The sequence below is a fragment of the Heloderma suspectum genome, chromosome 2, assembly GCF_057233095.1.
Source record: "Heloderma suspectum isolate Gila_16-S chromosome 2, 16-S_ref, whole genome shotgun sequence".
NCBI classification, from domain to species: Eukaryota; Metazoa; Chordata; class Lepidosauria; order Squamata; family Helodermatidae; genus Heloderma; species Heloderma suspectum.
In genome coordinates, this window is record NC_139459.1 from 46597523 (window position 1) to 46616385 (window position 18863).

The following is an 18863-nucleotide window of genomic DNA, read 5'->3' on the forward strand; positions in this document are numbered from 1 at the left end:
GCCAAGGCTGTGGGGCTTGATAGATCATTGATAGAATGATCTCAGTACGAATCCAAGGCAAACCATTCAACATCACAGTAATTCAAGTCTATGCCCCAACCACTGATGCCGAAGAAGCTGAGGTTGATCGGTTCTATGAAGACCTACAACACCTTCTAGAACTAACACCCAAAAAAGATGTCCTCTTCATCATAGGGGATTGGAATGCTAAAGTAGGAAGTCAAGAAATCACCGGGATAACAGGCAGGCATGGCCTTGGTGTACAAAATGAAGCAGGACAAAAGCTAATAGAGTTTTGCCAAGAGAACATGCTGATCATAGCAAACACTCTTTTCCAACAGCACAAGAGGCGACTCTACACATGGACATCACCAGATGGTCAATATCGAAATCAGATTGATTATGTCCTTTGCAGCCAAAGATGGAGAAGCTCCATACAGTCTGTAAAAACAAGACCTGGAGCTGACTGTGGCTCAGATCATGAGCTGCTTCTTGCAAAATTTCGTCTTAAATTGAAGAACGTCGGGAAAACCACTAAACCGTTCAGGTATGACCTAAATCATATCCCTGATGAATATACAGTGGAGGTGAGGAATAGATTTCAGGGATTAGACCTGATAGACAGAGTGCCTGAGGAACTATGGACGGAGGTCCGTAACATTGTTCAGGAGGCAGCAACGAAATCCATCCCAAAGAAAAAGAAATGCAAGAAAGCCAAGTGGCTGTCTGATGAGGCTTTACAAGTAGCTCACGAAAGAAGGGAAGCGAAAAGCAAGGGAGAAAGGGGAAGATATACCCAACTGAATGCAGAGTTCCAGAGAATAGCAAGGAGAGACAAGAAGGCCTTCTTAAATGAACAATGCAAAGAAATCGAGGAAAACAACAGAATGGGAAAGACTAGAGATCTCTTCAAGAAAATCGGCGATCTCAAGGGAACGTTTTGTGCAAAGACGGGCATGATAAAGGACAAAGAAGGCAGGGACAAAACAGAAGCAGATGAGATTAAGAAGAGGTGGCAAGAATACACAGAAGAACTATACAGGAAAGATCTGAATGTCCCTGATAGCCATGATAGTGCGGTCACTGAACTTGAGCCGGACATCCTAGAGAGTGAAGTCAAGTGGGCCTTAGGAAGCATTAGTAACAACAAAGCTAGCGGAGATGACAGTATTCCAGCCGAGCTATTTAAAATCCTAAAAGATGATGCTGTTAAAGTGCTGCATTCAATATGCCAACAAATCTGGAACACTCAACAGTGGCCACAAGACTGGAAAAGGTCAGTTTACATTCCAATTCCAAAGAAGGGCAACGCCAAAGAGTGTTCAAACTACCGCACAATTGCGCTCATTTCACATGCCAGCAAGGTGATGCTCAAAATCCTACAAGCTAGGCTTCAGCAGTATGCGAACCGAGAACTACCGGAAGTACAAGCTGGGTTTCGAAGAGGCAGAGGAACTAGAGATCAAATCGCCAACATTCGCTGCATCATGGAGAAAGCAAGAGAATTCCAGAAAAACGTCTATTTCTGCTTCATTGACTACGCTAAAGCCTTTGATTGTGTGGATCACAACAAACTGTGGCAAATTCTTAAAGTGATGGGAGTACCAGACCACCTTACCTGTCTCCTGAGAAACCTGTACAAGGGTCAAGAAGCAACAGTAAGAACCAGACATGGAACAACCGATTGGTTCAAAATTGGGAAAGGAGTACGACAAGGCTGCATATTGTCACCCTGCTTATTTAACTTATATGCAGAGTACATCATGAGAAATGCCGGGTTGGATGAATCAGAGATCGGAATTAAGATTGCTGGGAGAATTATCAACAACCTCCGATATGCAGACGATACCACCCTAATGGCAGAAAGCGAAGAGGATCTCAAGAGCCTCTTGTTGAGGGTGAAAGAGGAGAGTGCAAAAGCTGGTTTGAAACTCAACATTAAAAAAACGAAGATCATGGCATCTGGCCGCATCACTTCCTGGCATATAGAAGGGGAAGAAATGGAAGCAGTGACAGATTTTACTTTCTTGGGCTCCAAGATCACCGCAGACGGTGACTGTAGCCCTGAAATTAAAAGACGCTTGCTCCTTGGGAGGAAAGCTATGGCCAACCTAGACAGCATAGTAAGAAGCAGAGACATCACCTTGCCGACAAAGGTCCGTCTAATCAAAGCTATGGTTTTCCCAGTGGTAATGTATGGCTGTGAGAGCTGGACTATAAGGAAGGCTGAGCGCCGAAGAATTGATGCTTTCGAACTGTGGTGCTGGAGAAGACTCTTACGAGTCTCCTGGACTGCAAGGAGGTCAAATCAGTCCATCCTAAAGGAAATCAACCCTGAGTGCTCATTGGAAGGACAGATACTGAAGGTGAAGCTCCAGTATTTTGGCCACCTAATGCGAAGAGAAAACTCCCTGGAAAAGACCCTGATGCTGGGAAAGACTGAAGGCAAAAGGAGAAGGGGACGGCAGAGGATGAGATGGCTAGATAGCATCACGGATGCAATGAATATGAACTTGAGCACGCTCCGGGAGAGAGCGCAGGACAGGAAGGCCTGGCGTGCTATGGTCCATGGGGTCACGAAGAGTCGGACACGACTGAACGACTGAACAACAACAACAAGGCTGTGGGGAGGTGGAACCACTAGAGCAAAGAGACAAAGGAGCAAAAGTAATCAAAAGAGGAAGAATCAGCAGCAAAATAAAGAGGAAGCAGCAAAACCAGTTGAAGCAGAAGGTTAGCAGAAGGGAAAGATAGGTTCTGTTAAAATAGCCCTTCATAGGCTGTAGAAACAGTACATTCATCCTGCCATGTTTATACATCTATAGAGGTCTGAAAACCTAAAGCAGGGCTGGGGAATATGTGGCCCTCCAGATGTTGTTGGACTGCAACTTCCATCAGACCTAGCCAACATAACCAGTGGTGAGGGATGATGGGAGTTGTAGTCCAACAACATCTGGAGGACCATAGTTTCTCCATCACTGACTTAAAGTGATAGTGCTTGCCTACCAATTAAAAATAAAATATGCCTCAGCCATAAATCAGTGGGTCACAGGATTCATTACATATACTTCTTTGTCACAGATTCTTCTGGATAGAGAAGCTGTTGATCACAAATGGCTGTTAAGCAAGCTTTGTTTCCTGCTGTTTGTATCTCATGATCTGTCCTCCAAATACTGACACAACATTTTTTGTAACTTTCTTGTAAAATGCTGAATTTGTAAATGGCTTAAGTTCAACCAAGGACCATTGAATTTGATTGAGATTTAGGCACATGTGACTGGGCTGCTGGAGGCAGACTTTCCCATCCCCTCCTTCCCACAGGAAACCTTTTAGCCCCCTGAAAATGCTACTCAGGGGTTGGGGGACCCTGCTGAATAGATTAGGCTGTGGTGCATGGAGAAGGGGAGAATGTTGAACATTTAGGCCACTGCTCAGTGCAGGAATCCAGTTTAAAGCATCCCTGACAGATGGATGTCCAATCTTTGCTTGAATACCTCCAGCGACTGAGAGCCTGCCACCTCAATAGACAGTTGGTTTCATTGTCTGATTCTCTTCTCAAGGCTAAACACACCAAGTTACTTCAATCTTTCCTCATAGGACTGAGTTTCCAGTTCCCTGATCATTGTTGTTGCCCTTCTCTGAACTCTTTTCCAATGTATCCAATTCTGATTTATTTTGCTGGGAAGCTGTGACCAGTGATGCGCATATTATAAGCAGCAGAATGGATACATATACAGTCATTATATATGATGAAATACACACCTCATTCATGCTTTTTCCTACAAAAACATACTTTCTGTGTAGGAAATGCATCATAACATGAATGTATGGGCCTAAAAATTTCAGGATGCTTCTAGATGGAGGGCACCTAGCATTACCAATCAGAAGGCATTGTGTAGCTGTTCTGTCTTTATTTCCTTAATGCATTTTCTTTGGCAAGAAAAAAGGGGAGAAGGAAGCAGTCAGAAAACATGGGAACGTTAGAAATGGAAGATGACGATATCTAGACCCCCCCATAAAATTCTGTGAATGAGGCAGGGTGATTGCACAATAAAACCCTTGTCTGGAAGCAGTCCAGTCCTATACATGTCTACTCAAAAGAAAGTCCTGTTTAATTCAATTGGGCTTACTCCCACATAAATAGGCAAAGGATTACAGCTTTAGCTGCAATTCTACACACTTCCCTGGGGGTAAACCCCATTGAACACCAGGGGACTTACTTCTGAGTAGACATGCATAGGATTGAGCTGTTAGTTATGTATCAGGAAGAAGTTTGCAACCAGAGAAGTTAGTGTGTGGAAGAAACTGTTCAGGGAAGTTATCCAATGTACATCATTAGTAGGTTTAAAAATAGGCTAAACACTTTTAGGGAAGGTTTGACATAATTGGCAGGCACTGTTGTTTAAAAGCAAAGTAAGTGATCTAGGACAACTTTTTATGTTTATAGGCCCTCCTAATTTGCTCTTCGCTTTTACATTTACATGAGTTAGGGAATGTTCAAAAGTTTTGAATGGCTGAAAATTCAAGACACAATCAGAAATACTAAAAAAAAAAATCTAGCAGCAGCAGATAGATAAATGACCATTCTGAAAGAAAACAAGCAAGGTAGGGGAGAGGGAGGGATGCTCAAGCAGTTTGCTGTGGCATTTCTAAGCAAACCAACCTGATTTGCACTTCCTGGGGACTAACGCACAGATCAGAATGCAGCCTAGAAATCTCCAATGCACAAATGACAATAGATAAGTCTGTCTTCCAGCAACTGGTACACCAACTGAAGTTTATAAAAATCACTAGAAAGCCACAGTCTTCCATTCAGCATGGGCCTCTTAACACTATCCCCACCACCACTACCATGAAAAGAATATATGATTATTTCAATTATATTTACTTCAGTTCAGTTATAATACAGTATAAGGTCATGTATATTAGGTTTCCAATGTTGAAAAGCTGGATTGCATTTATCTAAAATTCTGAGTGGCCTGTTGAGTGAGAATTATGATCTTGTTATTTTACCCTTCCTTCCTCTGTCTGGACCAGAGTTATTCGCTGCAAGGCCTGAGGGCTGCTGGTGGCTCCCAGTCACTTCAAGTGTGGCTGTCCACCCCTCTCTTTCATTCACAGTCTCTCTTTGCAGTAGCGCTCACTCTATCAGCAGGGGTACTCTACCTTTACCTTGCTGTTTGCTTTAGCAGTGAGCCAGTTGCTGTGATCTGGAGGAAGCTTCATTGGTTGGAACTCAGGAGATCTGCTGCTTGCCAGCTGTAAGGTGGCTGAGGTGCAGGGGAGAATGCAGGAGCAATCAGCGAATTAGTTGTGGAGGAGGAGGAGCCCAAGAGGCAAAGAGCCATGTGATTTGGTAGCTGTAATGGTGCACTGCACAGGAGCCAGAGTCGAAGCAGGAAATTGAATGCACAGGCGTGAAACAGAGAACAGTGAGGACCTGTGCTGGGAGATTTTGCAACACTGAGTAGAGCAGAACACTCGCTCAGCGATGAGAAAGAAGATCCATCCAAATCCAAGGACCAAGTGAGCCTGTTGGAATTTGCCTGCCTGCCTGATGACTGACTGACTGAGGTCTTGCTTGGACAATGTGGAGGTGGATGAGGAGGGGAAGCCCAAAAAGGTCTCCAGCTCAGTCAGGTGCAGAGCACTGCCAATTGACCTGGGGCAGGGGGAAGAGGAGAGGCTTCATATGGCCTGGGAAAGTCCCCAAGTGGCTTTGGTGGCAGTGCTTGGAGCCAAAGTGGCTCCTGCATGAAAATTAGTGAAGATCACTGGTCTAGACTTTTCTTCAGTCCTTACACTCTAAGAACAAGTCAATAGGAATTGGTCCTGCATATGTCAGTAGAATGGGCTTGTTCAGTACAATATTCTGGTAGATTGTGCTGCAATCTTTATTAAGAACAGTTTGTGTTAATGTGCAGTATAAAACATTAATGATTCACTCAGCATTTGGCCATCTTTTTTCTTATAGAGTTCAATTATAGAGTCCTGATTTAGAGCAATAGAAGGTTATCCCAAGGTTGTCCTAATTACAGGAGAATGAATGTTTGGCTGTGTTTGGAGAGATGATGTATGCGTACAAGAAAGGGGATTTCATCTGGGAATCTTGAACCTTAAATGATTTCATCTGGAATGATTTCATCTGGAACAAAAGAGGAAAGAATCCTAATTTCCCTCCCACTTGAAAAATTTTTGAACAGTTATGCTATCCCAGTATTTGTGGCCAAGGTTGCTCTGCATAGCACACACTTTTTTCCCCCTGTGCACCTTTCTTTTGAGATACCAAGGAATACCAAGCTGTCTGCATTCTTTTTCCCATATAGAGGATTTAATAGGTTTTGGAAGTACGGCAAATCTTCACTAAGTTTTCAAAACACAATGCTATGGTTGTAGACCTAAGGAATTTGAAATATAATAACAAAGAGTAATTGGAACAAATCCATAGTCCAGGAAATTGGAACACTGATGATGTTGAAAAACATTAGATATCTGATCTTTTTACCACTAAAGGACAAAAATGTCAAGTTTTGGTTTAAGTGAGATTGTACAGGTATGAATCACAACCTCATGGTATCAGTATCCTACTAGATGTTTACTTAAGTTCCATATTGTTTCTCATTTCATTTTTCATGATACAGGTGGAGTGGGCTGGCATATTTCCTTTCCAACATTAGAAAGAGAAAAATCCATATATCTGGAGAGGAACATGACACTACTTGGACACAGACAATCGTTGCTGTATCCTATTGGCATCCTTTCCTAACAATTTGGAAACGCAGGGAAGGATGTATCACTGGACATAACCACTTTGTCAGAGGACATAGGTGACTGCTTCCCCACCCAGTTACAATGAACCACATAGCAAGCTAAGGAAAGGTGGCCCAGGGGCTCAGTCCAGCCCTCAGGGACTTGCCATCTAGTCCCTGGATAGCTCCTGGTTCCAAGGATAGTAGCTCCCCTCAACGATGCACATCAGCTGCTTTCTCCCAGAGAAGCTGAAGTGCAGACAAGCAGCTCTTTATTTCCTCTCCACATTTCAGCATCAGTGGACAGGCAGAGTTCTTCATCTGTGGACTGCAGGTGCTCACAGGTGTCTGCAAACCAGGCACACACAAACAGAAGTGAGCAGCTGAGGTGTATAAGGAGAAGATCCTGACAGAGGCACTGTTGCTACTTGATGGTGATGATGGGGAGATAAAGGAATTAAAGAACTGTCTGGATCTAAGTGACAGAGAGCAATCCTATGGGGATTGATGGTCACCTCCAAACTCGGGGGCGACTGCGTATCCACTGCAGGGCGAGAGGAGTGGTGAGGAGCACATCTCCTCCGTGCTCCTGACACCCTGCTTTTGTGGCTAGACAGTCAATTTTGGCTGTCTAGCTACAGGACCTTGGAGCGCCGGGTGCGTTGGCCGGACCACACATAGGAAATGTCGTACCAGCACTTCCGAGCTTCCCACCCTGCCCCCTGGAACGCCCCGTTTCCCCTGCTTCATGCTGCTCTTGTGAGCGTGGAGCACGGGGCCGATCTGTGCTGCCTGTGAGGTGGCATGGGAGGGGTGCAGGTTGATTCTCCTAGAAACAACCTCGGAGCACGGGCTCTGAGGTCAGTTCCCGGGAACCAACCAATCCTATGGCCATCTAGCTGCTGACTAGCGGCCATAGCATTGCATAGCTGGCTGGGGAATGCTGGGAGTTGTAAGACTTTTTTCTGTCTAAACGTGCATAGGACTGTGCCCCTAAGTGCATAAGAAGGCAAAGACTCTGTCGAAACCAGTTACTGTTCACACCGGCGAGGAGGGGGTTAAGGGACCCATGCTGCAGCTTGCGTAGGAGTGAATGGAGCTAGTGTTGCTGGTTCTTCAGTTCTCAACCAATTAATACTATGGCTTCTGTTAACAATTTAGTCACCAACGTGGATGGTGAGCTTTTAAGTGGCTACTGTGTGGCTCTTATTAGTCTGAAGCCACCCTCAGTCTCAGAAGAAGAAATACAAAAAAGGCAACATGACACTTTTAATTGGAACAACTAGTGCTGATGTAGGAGCGTTTTACATTTTTGAGTTACACAGCACATTATGTCAGTCATATTTATAGGATATATGTAAATAAAATTTAATTCAAAAATAGTTGATACAATGAAAGGTATCATTTACAGGACACTCCTATAGAAGTGGGAGAAGGAGAGTCGGTGGTGGAAGAACCACCACATGCAAAGCCCTTTCAGGCTCATACCAGCCAGACAGAAATTGGGAGGTGGGGTGTCTTTCTTTTTTAACTTTTCTTTAGTTTTTTTAACTCTCTTTTCTTTGGCCACAGGTAGGGATGTTGGAGAAATCCACAACAGTACCAAATGAGTTTGGATTTTTATGAATCTGACCAGCGGATTCCGCAGCAGACCAGCTTTCCCCCATCAGGCAGATTCCGCAGACTTGCGGACCGTTTTTCTAACCTTAGGGGATTTTGCGCAAATATTGTCATGGAAAAATACACAAAAATACAACAAATCTGGCCAAAAATGCACATTTTCCCCCATAGGCTAAAGTGTGAAAATGCACGTGGAGGGGGGGATTTGCTCATTTTGTGGAAATTTGCATGTGGGAATTTGCACAAATTCAAAAAGAAAAAAAAAAGGACAGGTTGCTTACCTGTAACTGTGGTTCTTCAAGTGGTCATCTGTGCATTCACACATTTATTTATTTATTTCTATACCGCCCAATAGTTGAAGCTCTCTGGGCAGTTCACAAAAATTAAAACCAAACAGCACACAATAAAACAATTTAAAATATATAGAACACATATGGGCTCTGCGCCTGTGCGGAGCCTCAATTCAGGAAACTTCTAAAGCTGAGAAGGTTTTGGTGGGAACCCTCCCCCACCATCTCATCACGCATGTCTGGAGGGGTTCCTGCCTATTCCCTCAGTTCGATGAGACCCCTTGTGGCCTCAAAACTGAAGGAAACTGAATGAACAAACACTTCAGTATCAGACAAGAACCATAGCATGACACCGAAGTGGGGACGGTGGGTGGGTTGTGTGAATGCACAGATGACCACTCAAAGAACCAGTTACAGGTAAGCAACTTGTCCTTCTTCATGGTCTCTGTGTATCACACATATGGGCGAGTAGCAAGTTCACTTACCAGAGGTGGGTCAGTGTCCTAACATAATACAGATGAAAGAACAGTGCAACCAAAAGAGCAGTCAGCACGAGACCTCACATCCCAATGATAATGCCATATGAACATCAATGGGGTTCCCCAAGTGGCAGCATGGCACAACTCCAGGATGGAGATGCCCCAGTCAAATGCTGTCGGTGTTGCCATAGCCCTTGTAGAGTGTGCCGTCACTCTACCCAAATCCAGGTTTGCCAGTTCATAGGCAAGTGAGAAAGTCTGTGTAACCCAGGAAGCTAGTCTTTGAGCTGACAATGGGAGACTCTTTTTTTCTTTCCCCATAGCATACAAAAAGCCTCGGTGATTTGCGAAAAACTTCTGTTCTAGATTTATAGAAAGCCAGTGCCCACCTCACATCCAAAGCCTGCAGTCTTGACTCCAGCTGCAAAGTTGGGGATGGAAAAAAGGCAGGCAGAACGATGTCTTGGTTGACGTGCAACACCGAAACCACCTTAGGCAAAAATTGCACATCTGGGTGGAGTACAACTTTATCTCTATGGAACACCATATAAGGATCATCCACCCTAAGAGCTGCTAACTCACTAGCCTGATGGGCTGAAGTCATTGCTACTAAAAAGGCCACCTTCCAAGATAAAACAAGAAGGTCGATTTTAGCGAGAGGCTCAAATGGTTTAACTGTCAAAGCCTGAAGGATTACTGACAAACTCCAACTTGGAATCAGAGTTGGAATCATTTTTACTGGACGTCGGAGATTCCGTACTCCACGGAGAAACTGTTGAACGTGAGGGTGTGAGAAAATGGTAAAGCCTTGTATGAGATCATGCGATACAGAAATAGCTGCCTAGTACACTTTAATAGATGAGAACTTAAGCCCCCTTTCAAATAAGGAGAACAAGAACTGTAAAATATTGGAGATGGAACTAGTAACAGGGTCCAACTCTATCGAAATCACAAATGCTGAAAATTTTCCCCACTTAAGGGCATAAGAACGTCTGGTGGCTGGCTTCCTAGCCACCTCTAAGATCGGTTCCGAAATGTGTGAGAGATCATGCAGGTTTGGAGTCTCCATGCTGTCAGCTTCAGTGTTCGGAGATCGGATGTCAAATGCGACCATTCCGCTGGGACAGGAGGTCTGCTGTCATCAGGAGACGGAGATACTGCCCCCAACAGTGACAGAGCAATGGGGCGAACCATCCCTGTCTCGGCCAACATGGTGTAATAATTATGCAGTCTGTGTTGTCATCCAGGACCTTTGACAGCACCTGAGTTAGCGCAGGAAACAGTGGAACAGGAAATAGAATCCCTAGTTCCACTTCAGGAGGAAAGCGTCCCCCAACAAGGCTTGACCTATGCCTGCTCTGCTGCAATAATTCCAGCATACTTTGTCATCCTCTGTCGCAAACAGGTCTATTTGGGGGTCTCCCCACTGTTTGAATAAAGTCTGTAGCACTTCGGAGTGGAGCTACCACTCGTGCAACGCCTGGTACGACCGATTGAGCATATTGGCCGGAACACTGATGGATCCTGCTACTTGTACTGCTATCAGGGAGATTCCCTTCACAATGCACCAGTTGAGGAGGTTCAGTGTAAGTCTGACTAAAGGGGGGGATTTTGTTCCCCTTGCTTGTTCAAATAGTAAACCATCGACTTCAAAGGCCTTCAGTGCTTTCTGGACTGTGAGCAGCTCGAGATAGTTGATATGTTTTCTTTTCTCTGATGCTGTCCAAAAGCGCTGCACCTTGAGAGATCTGCATTGTGCCCCCCACCCCCGTAGGGAGGTGTCCATTGTGAGCAACCTGGACGGCAGTGCTCAGTGAAAAGGCACTCCTGGGAGAAGATGAGCGAGGGAGATCCACCATCGAAGCGACTCTTCAGTCTTTTCGGGGATGTGAAGATGAATGCGCCTCGCATCAGTTGAGGGATCGAACACTTCGTTGAACCACAACTGAAGATTCCTCATTTGGAGATGGGCAAATGGGACCACCACAGTCATAGCTGCCATAAATCCCAGTAGCTGCTGGATGGAAAAGGCAGTTACAATACCCAAACGAAGAACGGCTGCTACCAAGGTCATGAGTGCATCCGCCCGGCTCCTTGGGAGAAACGCACAACCAAGAGTGGAGCCCAAAACCGTGCCTATAAACGGAATGGTTTGGGTTGGGTTCAGAGAAGACTTCTGATAATTTATGTAGAGACCGAGGGCAGCTAGGAGATTGCAGGTGAGGGACACAGAATGGAGAAGGTCCCATTGTGAGGGTGCTGCTATGGGCCAATTGTTGATGTAAGGAAAGAGAGTCACTCTTCGCAATCAGAGGTGAGCACAACCCACTGCCATGCACTTCATAAAGACTCTTGGTGCTGTGGTGAGGCTGAAGGGGAGGATGCAAAACTGGTACACCTGTGTCTCCACGGTAAAACAAAGCTGGCATTGACTCAATTTTGCAATCGCAATGTGGAAATATGCATCTTTGAGGTTGATGGATGTGAACCAGTCGCCCCTCTGCAACAGCGGTAGTATCGTAGTCAACATGGTTATACGGAACGTCTGTGGTGTAATGAAGGAATTCACGTCCCACAGATCCAGGATTGGGCGTATCCCTTTTTGGTACAGCAGAGTATTGGGAATACAAACCTTGGAGACGTTGATGAGGTGACACTTGCTGGATCGTACCGTTCTCCAGTAGTGATGATACCTCTGCTTCCAAGATATCCAATGCTGGTGTTGACCTGACAGTACCGAAGCGGGGAAGGGTGTCGAACTCGATCCTGTATCCCTTGCTGATTATTGACAGTACCCAAGAATCCAATGTGATTTGCACCTGTGCTGGGAAAAACAGAGAAAGATGCGTCCCAAATTTTTGAGGAGTAGTTGGTGAATGGAGGCATTTTATACTCAAGTCAAAGATGATTCTTGCCACCTGGATCGGACTTATGATGAGCGGAACGGAACTTTGATGGTGGGTACTGTTTCCTCAGGACAGAGAAATCATAGAAAATCCTAGAATCATAGGGTTGGAAGGAGCCTACAAGACCATCAAGTCCAACCCCCTGCTCAGTGCAGGAATCCTGATTCCAGGCAGTCTCCCATCCAAGTACTAACCAGAGCTGATCCTGCTTAGCTTCCGAGATCAGATGAGATCAAATGTCTCAGTGCTGTCTGATGTTGACCTTGTTGTTGTCTGTGGTAGTGATCTCCCTGTGTCTCTGCTGTTGAAAAACAGGCTGACAAAACCAGTGGCGAGGTTTGAACGAAGTTGGGGCTTGAGCAAGTCCCATCTCGGCTGTGGCCTTCGCTTTCTGGACCGAGTCCATGGTCGCATTAAATAGACCGGCGCTGTCAAATGAAAGATTTTCAGTACGTGATCTCACTTCTTGATACAAACCGGCCGACCTAAGCCAGGCATGCCTCCGAAGGGCAATTGCACCGATCATGGCCTTAGCACCACAATCCGACTGGTGGCGTGCAGTGTTGATCTGCTGTCTTGCCACACGAGTCGCTTCAGCTTGGAATACCCTTGCTAATTCTCTCTGGTCATCAGGTAATGGTCACGGAGCGATCCCATTTTGTCCCACATGAACAGTTGGTACCTTGCCATTGTCACCTGGTAATTAGCCACTGTGATGCTTAATGCGACTGAAGAATAAATCCTACGGCCCATAAGGTCCAATCTGTGTCCCTCCTTATTTACTGGATCAGAGTGTTGCTTGTGTGAGTGGCTTTGAGCTGGCTCAACGATGACTGAGTTAGGGTGCAGATGAGTGAACAGAAATTCAGCATCCTTTTCCAGCACTCTATACATGCTCTCCAATCTTTTTGAAGTGGGTGTCATAAATGCTGGGGTCTTCCACAATTGTTTTACAGTCTGCAGCAACATTGGGAGGAAAGGGATGGTGACTGGCATCGAAGTCTCAGTGTTAACAACATCAAACACTGGGTCCTTCAAGCGTTCAACAGGTTGTTGCATTTCTATCCCTAAGGACTGCGCCATTCTCAATATTTGTTCAGAGAAATGGCCTAAATTTTCAGAAGGCAAAATCGGGTCCTGCAATCCTACTGCTCCATCCGGAGAAGAAATCGATGGTGCAGTAGAGGAGTATGAGGCAGAATCCGACTGATAGTCATCGGTAGCAGAATGTGGTGATGTTCCCAGTAGAGAAGGGATCTCCTCTTCTTGCCTGTCAGAAAGTGCTGAAAGGTCATCTTGTGGGATGGTTGAAAGCTGTGCCTGCCTTGGTGGTAATGGCGGCAGCATTTGCTGAAGTGAATCAGAGTCTTCTAAGCATCGAGCCTGAGGCATTGCTTCTGCAGGGGGACACGATAAAGTTGCTGTCAGGATAGATCTAGGGTGACATGGGTCCATGTCCATATAGGGATAGAACCAGTCATCTTGTCTGTGTCTCCAATCCTTCTAGTAATAAGTAGGCCTGGGAGGGAGGGACCACTCCGAGTGTCTCTCCCAGTCCAACATTGGTGAACAAGATTGATGACGAGGTGCATAAGTCGAGTCCAGCCTACGGTCCCGAGGATAGCATGAGGCTCTAGAATTGGGTGATTCCTGGTGTCGAGGTAAGTAAGGAGGTAAGGTGGTGTTTTGTCATCTCTCACGCAGTGGAGTGGTTCCCAGATTTCACCCTCAGACGTCTAGGCTATTTGTACAACGTTGACCCTCGGTATTGATACCTCCTCTGTACCGTGTCTTGGTACCAACTCGGATCTTGTAGGTATTGGTGAGTTTAGCAGCAGCGGCGGCAGCAGTGGAGGAAGGTTTCTGGAACTCTTCATATGCACCTTTCTCTCATCTCTGTCCTCCTTTTTCTTCTTTGTCTCTGGCTCTGTGATCTTAGGCCTTCAAGCCTTTTTGGACAACTTTTTTGCTGTAGACAGCATTAGAGATCTCCCTGGAGTAAGTGGCTTCTCTGTCCTGCCTGTGGTTAGAGCTGGCACATAGGGAGAAATGGGAGATTGTGCTTTATCTGTCTCCTCTCCCCTGTGAGACGCTTTCCCCAAAGTGGAGGGTTGCGCCATTACAGATTTAGGGGTTTCAACAGCAGCCAGTGCCCTCTTCCAAGGTTCTGCGTGCAGCCTGTCGGCCTGATTTCTATGAGCTTGTTTAGAAAAACCTTGGCAGAGTGAGCAGGTTTCCACAATGTGTCCCTCTCTGAGGCAAAGAAGACAGAGGGAGTGCCTATCTGAAGGTGGCAACTTAGTCCCTGTAAGGCCCCAGGCCCATAAGCAAGCTAACAGTAGTTTAGAGAGGTTTAGAGATCTGTAATGCTCTCTGCTTTGGTTCATTATTAGTTGCAATGTGCTTGCAGGTGGGCCTCTTGGCTTGGAAGATGAGTCAAAGTCGATATGGCTGCCTTAGCACATTCCATGCTAACGAGCTCTGATACCATTTATCTCATCAGAATCTCGGATGTGCCTGAGAAGTGAAGCTATGTTGTCTTAAAGCTACAGGTGGCTGTGCTGGGAATAATATGATAGTCTTGCTTCTGCCAAATATGTTACTAAGCAATGTTAGGCTATGCTGGGAAAGTTGTAGATGAACCCTATTTTGATGATGATGATGATTTATATCCTGCCTTTTTCCCAATATTGGGACGCAAGGCAGCTTTACAGTGTTAAAATTTATACAATTAAAACCTAGAAATAGAAATACAAGTGTTCAAAAGTTAAAAAATATAATTAAATCATCAATATTAAAATTGTAAAAATATCAAAACATTAAAAGACAACCACCACAACAAAAATAGTATCCATATGTCAAATTTTCACAGGTCCAGACTAGTTACCCCCAAAGGCCTGCTGGAACAAAAAAGTTTTTACATGCCTATGAAAGCATATCAAAGAGAGTGCCACTCTCGCTTCCCTGGGAAGGGAGTTCCAGAGCCTTGGGGCAGCCACCGAGAAGGCCCTCTCCTGAGTTCCCACCAGGTGTGCCTGTGATGATGACAGGATGGCGAGAAGGGCTTCCCCTGAAGATCTCAGGGCATGAGTGGGCTCATAGGAGAGAATATGGTCATTCAGATAACCTGGACCTGAGCCGTATAGGGCTTTATAGGACATGTCCAGCACTTTGAATTGTGCCCAGAAACAGACTGGGAGCCAGTGAAACTGTTTTAACAGGGGAGTTGTATGCTCCCTGTAACCAGCCCCAGTCACCAGTCTGGCAGCAGCTCTTTGAACCAGCTGAAGTTTCCGAACACTCTTCTGACGCAGCCCCACGTAGAGTGCGTTACAGTAATCCAAACAGGATGTAACTGAGGCATGTGTCACTGTGGCTAAGTCAGACATCTCAAGGAATGGGCACAGCTGGCATACTAGCTTTAACTATGCAAATGCACTCCTGGCCACCGCTGAAACCTGGGCATCCAGGATCAGGGCTGAATCCAGAAGTACACCCAGGCTGTGAACCTGTATCTTCAGGGGGAGTGTAACCCCATCTAGCACGAGCTGTATCCCTATTCTCTGATCTACCTTTCGACTGACCAGGAGCACCTCTGTCTTGTCTGGATTAAGCTTCAATTTGTTTGCCCTCATCCAGTCCATTACTGCCAACAGACACTGGTTCAGCACCCCAACAGCTTTCTTGGAATTAGATGGAAAGGAAAAGTAGAGTTGGGTGTCATCAGCATGGGTGTGACACTGAACCCCAAAACTCTGGACAACCTCTCCCAGTGGTTTCATATATATGTTAAATAACATGGGGGACAAAAGAGAACTCTGAGGGGCTTCACAAGCCAATGGCCAGGGAGTCGAACAGGAGTCCCCCAGCACCACATTCTGGGTCTGCCCCTCCAAGAAGGAATGGAGCCACTGTAAAACAGTGCCTCCAAGTCCCATCTCAGCGAGGCAGCCCAGAAGGGTACCATGGTTGATGGTATCGAAAGCCGCTGAGAGGTCCCGCAGAACCAACAGGGACACACTCCCCCTGCCTAGTTCCCAGTGTAGCTCATCCACCAAGGTGTCCAAAGCTGTTTCTGTCCCATAACCGGGTCTGAAGCCAGATTGAAATGGATCTAGATAATCTGTCTCATCCAGGAATCCCTGGAGTTGGGAGGCTACCATACGCTCCAATATTTTGCCCAGAAATGGAATATTGGAGACTGGCCGATAATTATCCAATACGGTGGGGTTCAGGGAGGGCTTTTTTAACAAAGGTCTCACCACCGCCTCCTTCAAGCAGGCTGGAACTCTGCCTTGCCTAAGGGAGGCATTAACCTCTCCCCTTATCCACTCGGCCAGTCCACCTCTGGCTGTTTTTATGAGCCAGGAAGGGCAAGGATCTAGAACACACATGGCTCTCCAGGGATCCTTGTCCACATCTTCAGGCTGTACAAATGGAAAAGTATCCAACAGCACTGGACAAGCAGGGGCCAAAGTTACATCCACTGGGTCTGTATCAACTAAAGTGTCCAAGTCAGAGCGGATCCGAGCGATTTTGTCTGCAAAGTGCTGAGCAAATTGTTCACAGCGGGCTGTCAAGTGTTTTAAATTATCCTCTTGTGGGGTAGTGTGTAAAAGACCCCTAACCACTCGAAACTGCTCCACTCGACGGCTCTTTGCAGAAGCAATAGTGGCAGAAAAAAATATTTTCTTTGCTGCCCGTATTGCCACAGAATAGGCCTCCAAGTAGGCTCTAGCCCGTGTTCAATCGGATTCACTCCTGAGTTTTCTGCCAACGTTGCTCTAGTCGTCTTCTCACTCGTTTCATCACCACCAGCTCCCTAGAAAACTCGGGTGCTGGTGCAGCTCGGGAGTGATTGTGTCCATGGCCCTAGTCATTTTTCCTTTCCAGAGATCGGTCAGGGCTTTGACCGAATCGCCTGCCGAGGCAACAGGAAAATCCCCAAGAGCTGTCAGGAGGCGCTCCACTCATTTGGTGCTCAAACAACGGTCGTGTCCCGAGGACCCAAGGGAAAGAGGGAGGATCTCTCCATAGCTCATAAGTTCAGTCTTCCCGTGGTTCCCCTTCAAACGGGGACCAACTGCCTTACCTGGAGCTTAGGCTACTCTGCTATCTATCCCCAATGCACTTCCTTGCTTAGTCGCTAGTGATTAGTATCTGAAAGAGTCATAAACTAATAAAGGAATAAAGCCTTGGAAAGAATCCTCATCGTCTGTATCCTGAGTTGGCTATTGGAGGGGACTGCAAGAGGCAGTTAGGGCACTCCTGACACTGTCTGATCCAAACACTGGGTACACCTGTGTGCTGTAAGTACTCAATAAAGTCTCCTTCTAAGTAAACCTGGATCTGGCTTATCACTTTCTTGGCACTTCTAAATCTTGGCAGGCCACAGCCAGGGAATACACTCCCACACTGCAAGCACTTCCGAAAAGGTGCTCTCAAGGCCAAACACCCAGAGGCAGATAGCGTGTGATCCATGGATCGCTCTTTTCTACAAGAAGAAAATAACACCAAATAAAAATAATACTGCAAAAGAATGAAGAACGATAGAAAAAGATATAGATAGAATAAAATCTCAGCTGGCAAGTTTGCCAAAAAACGCAGTCCAAAAATGGACGAAGATCCCAATGAGGCACCACAGTTGGCTGTTGAAGAACTGAGGGCATAGGTGGGAACCCGTCTGGACATGCGCGATGGGATGGTGGGGGAAAGTTCCCGCCAAAACTTTCTCAGCTTTAGAAGTTTCCCAAATTGAGGCTCTGTGCAGGCGCAGAGACCATATGTGTGATGCACAGAGACCATGAAGAAGAACTTCAATTCTGTCAATGGGCGGACAATGGAATAAAAAGTGCCTGACAACCTTTGAAACATAGACGGAACAGATTTTACACAATCTGTACATCCCTAGACGAAGGTGACCTTTTTATTTTCCTTCCCACTGCTTCCAATGAAGAGGAAAATAATTATGCCCACTGCAAGGCTGGTATAGTGTCTTCAGCTTGTTGGAGGAATATTGGGGGAATGGGATAATTTGAATCTAGCAGATCCAGGGCCTCTCCTGACCACCACCCCCGCATGCCCCCACTACACCCCCTTTCAATCCCTGCTGCCATTGGACCTTTCTACCACCTGAATGAGGAGGCTTCTGAAGACAAACCTCCGCCAGCCATGGATCTCCCTCTCTGCCTCTGAAGTACAATATCCTATAATCCCCAGGACACCTGCCCATGGACCATAGCATTGGATCCTTATTTATGTGTTTATATAATCTCTTGCGTTCGGTTGCATTCAGCTATTGCATTTAAAGACAATAGCATGTACTTTCCTTACATTGTTTACATTGAAGTGGGGGGCGGGGCAGGGGCGGTGGAAAACAAAGACACACTAATACATCTTAACAGCCCAAAGATTTGCTGACAACCACTCGTCTCTTTCAACAGAATTCAACTCTCTTCCACTGAGGTTGCTGGGGTGCTTTCAGTTCCACTGTCACTACTACTTAGTTCCATCTAACACTGAGACATATATGTATTTCAATTAAATATATGTATTGTCTCACATATTTGGTAGGGATAATCACCTGAAAAACATTCTACCAAGCTTGCCTGATACCGTATTTGCAGTTAGCATCCATTCGTTGCTATTACTGAATGTATGAAATGGAAAATTTTCCAGGGGGAAATAAAGCACTGGAAAATTCCAGAAAAATTTCCAGCCCACATCACTGGACTAGAGCGACAGTGCTGGTAAAACAAAGGGTAGAGGTGACAAAATATTGATTAATTATTTTTCCTGCTTTTTTTGTATGTATGTATG

The 18863-nt window shown here is 45.8% G+C and overlaps 1 protein-coding gene and 1 pseudogene across 1 annotated transcript in view; one reads left to right on the forward strand and one right to left on the reverse strand.

Moving 5' to 3' along the window:
* The window catches only part of LOC146352173 (uncharacterized), a 49735-nt pseudogene extending 39483 nt beyond the window's left edge, over positions 1-10252 (reverse strand).
* The window catches only part of LHFPL2 (LHFPL tetraspan subfamily member 2), a 148228-nt gene that overhangs the window by 89687 nt on the left and 39678 nt on the right, over positions 1-18863 (forward strand). The window lies entirely within an intron of this gene.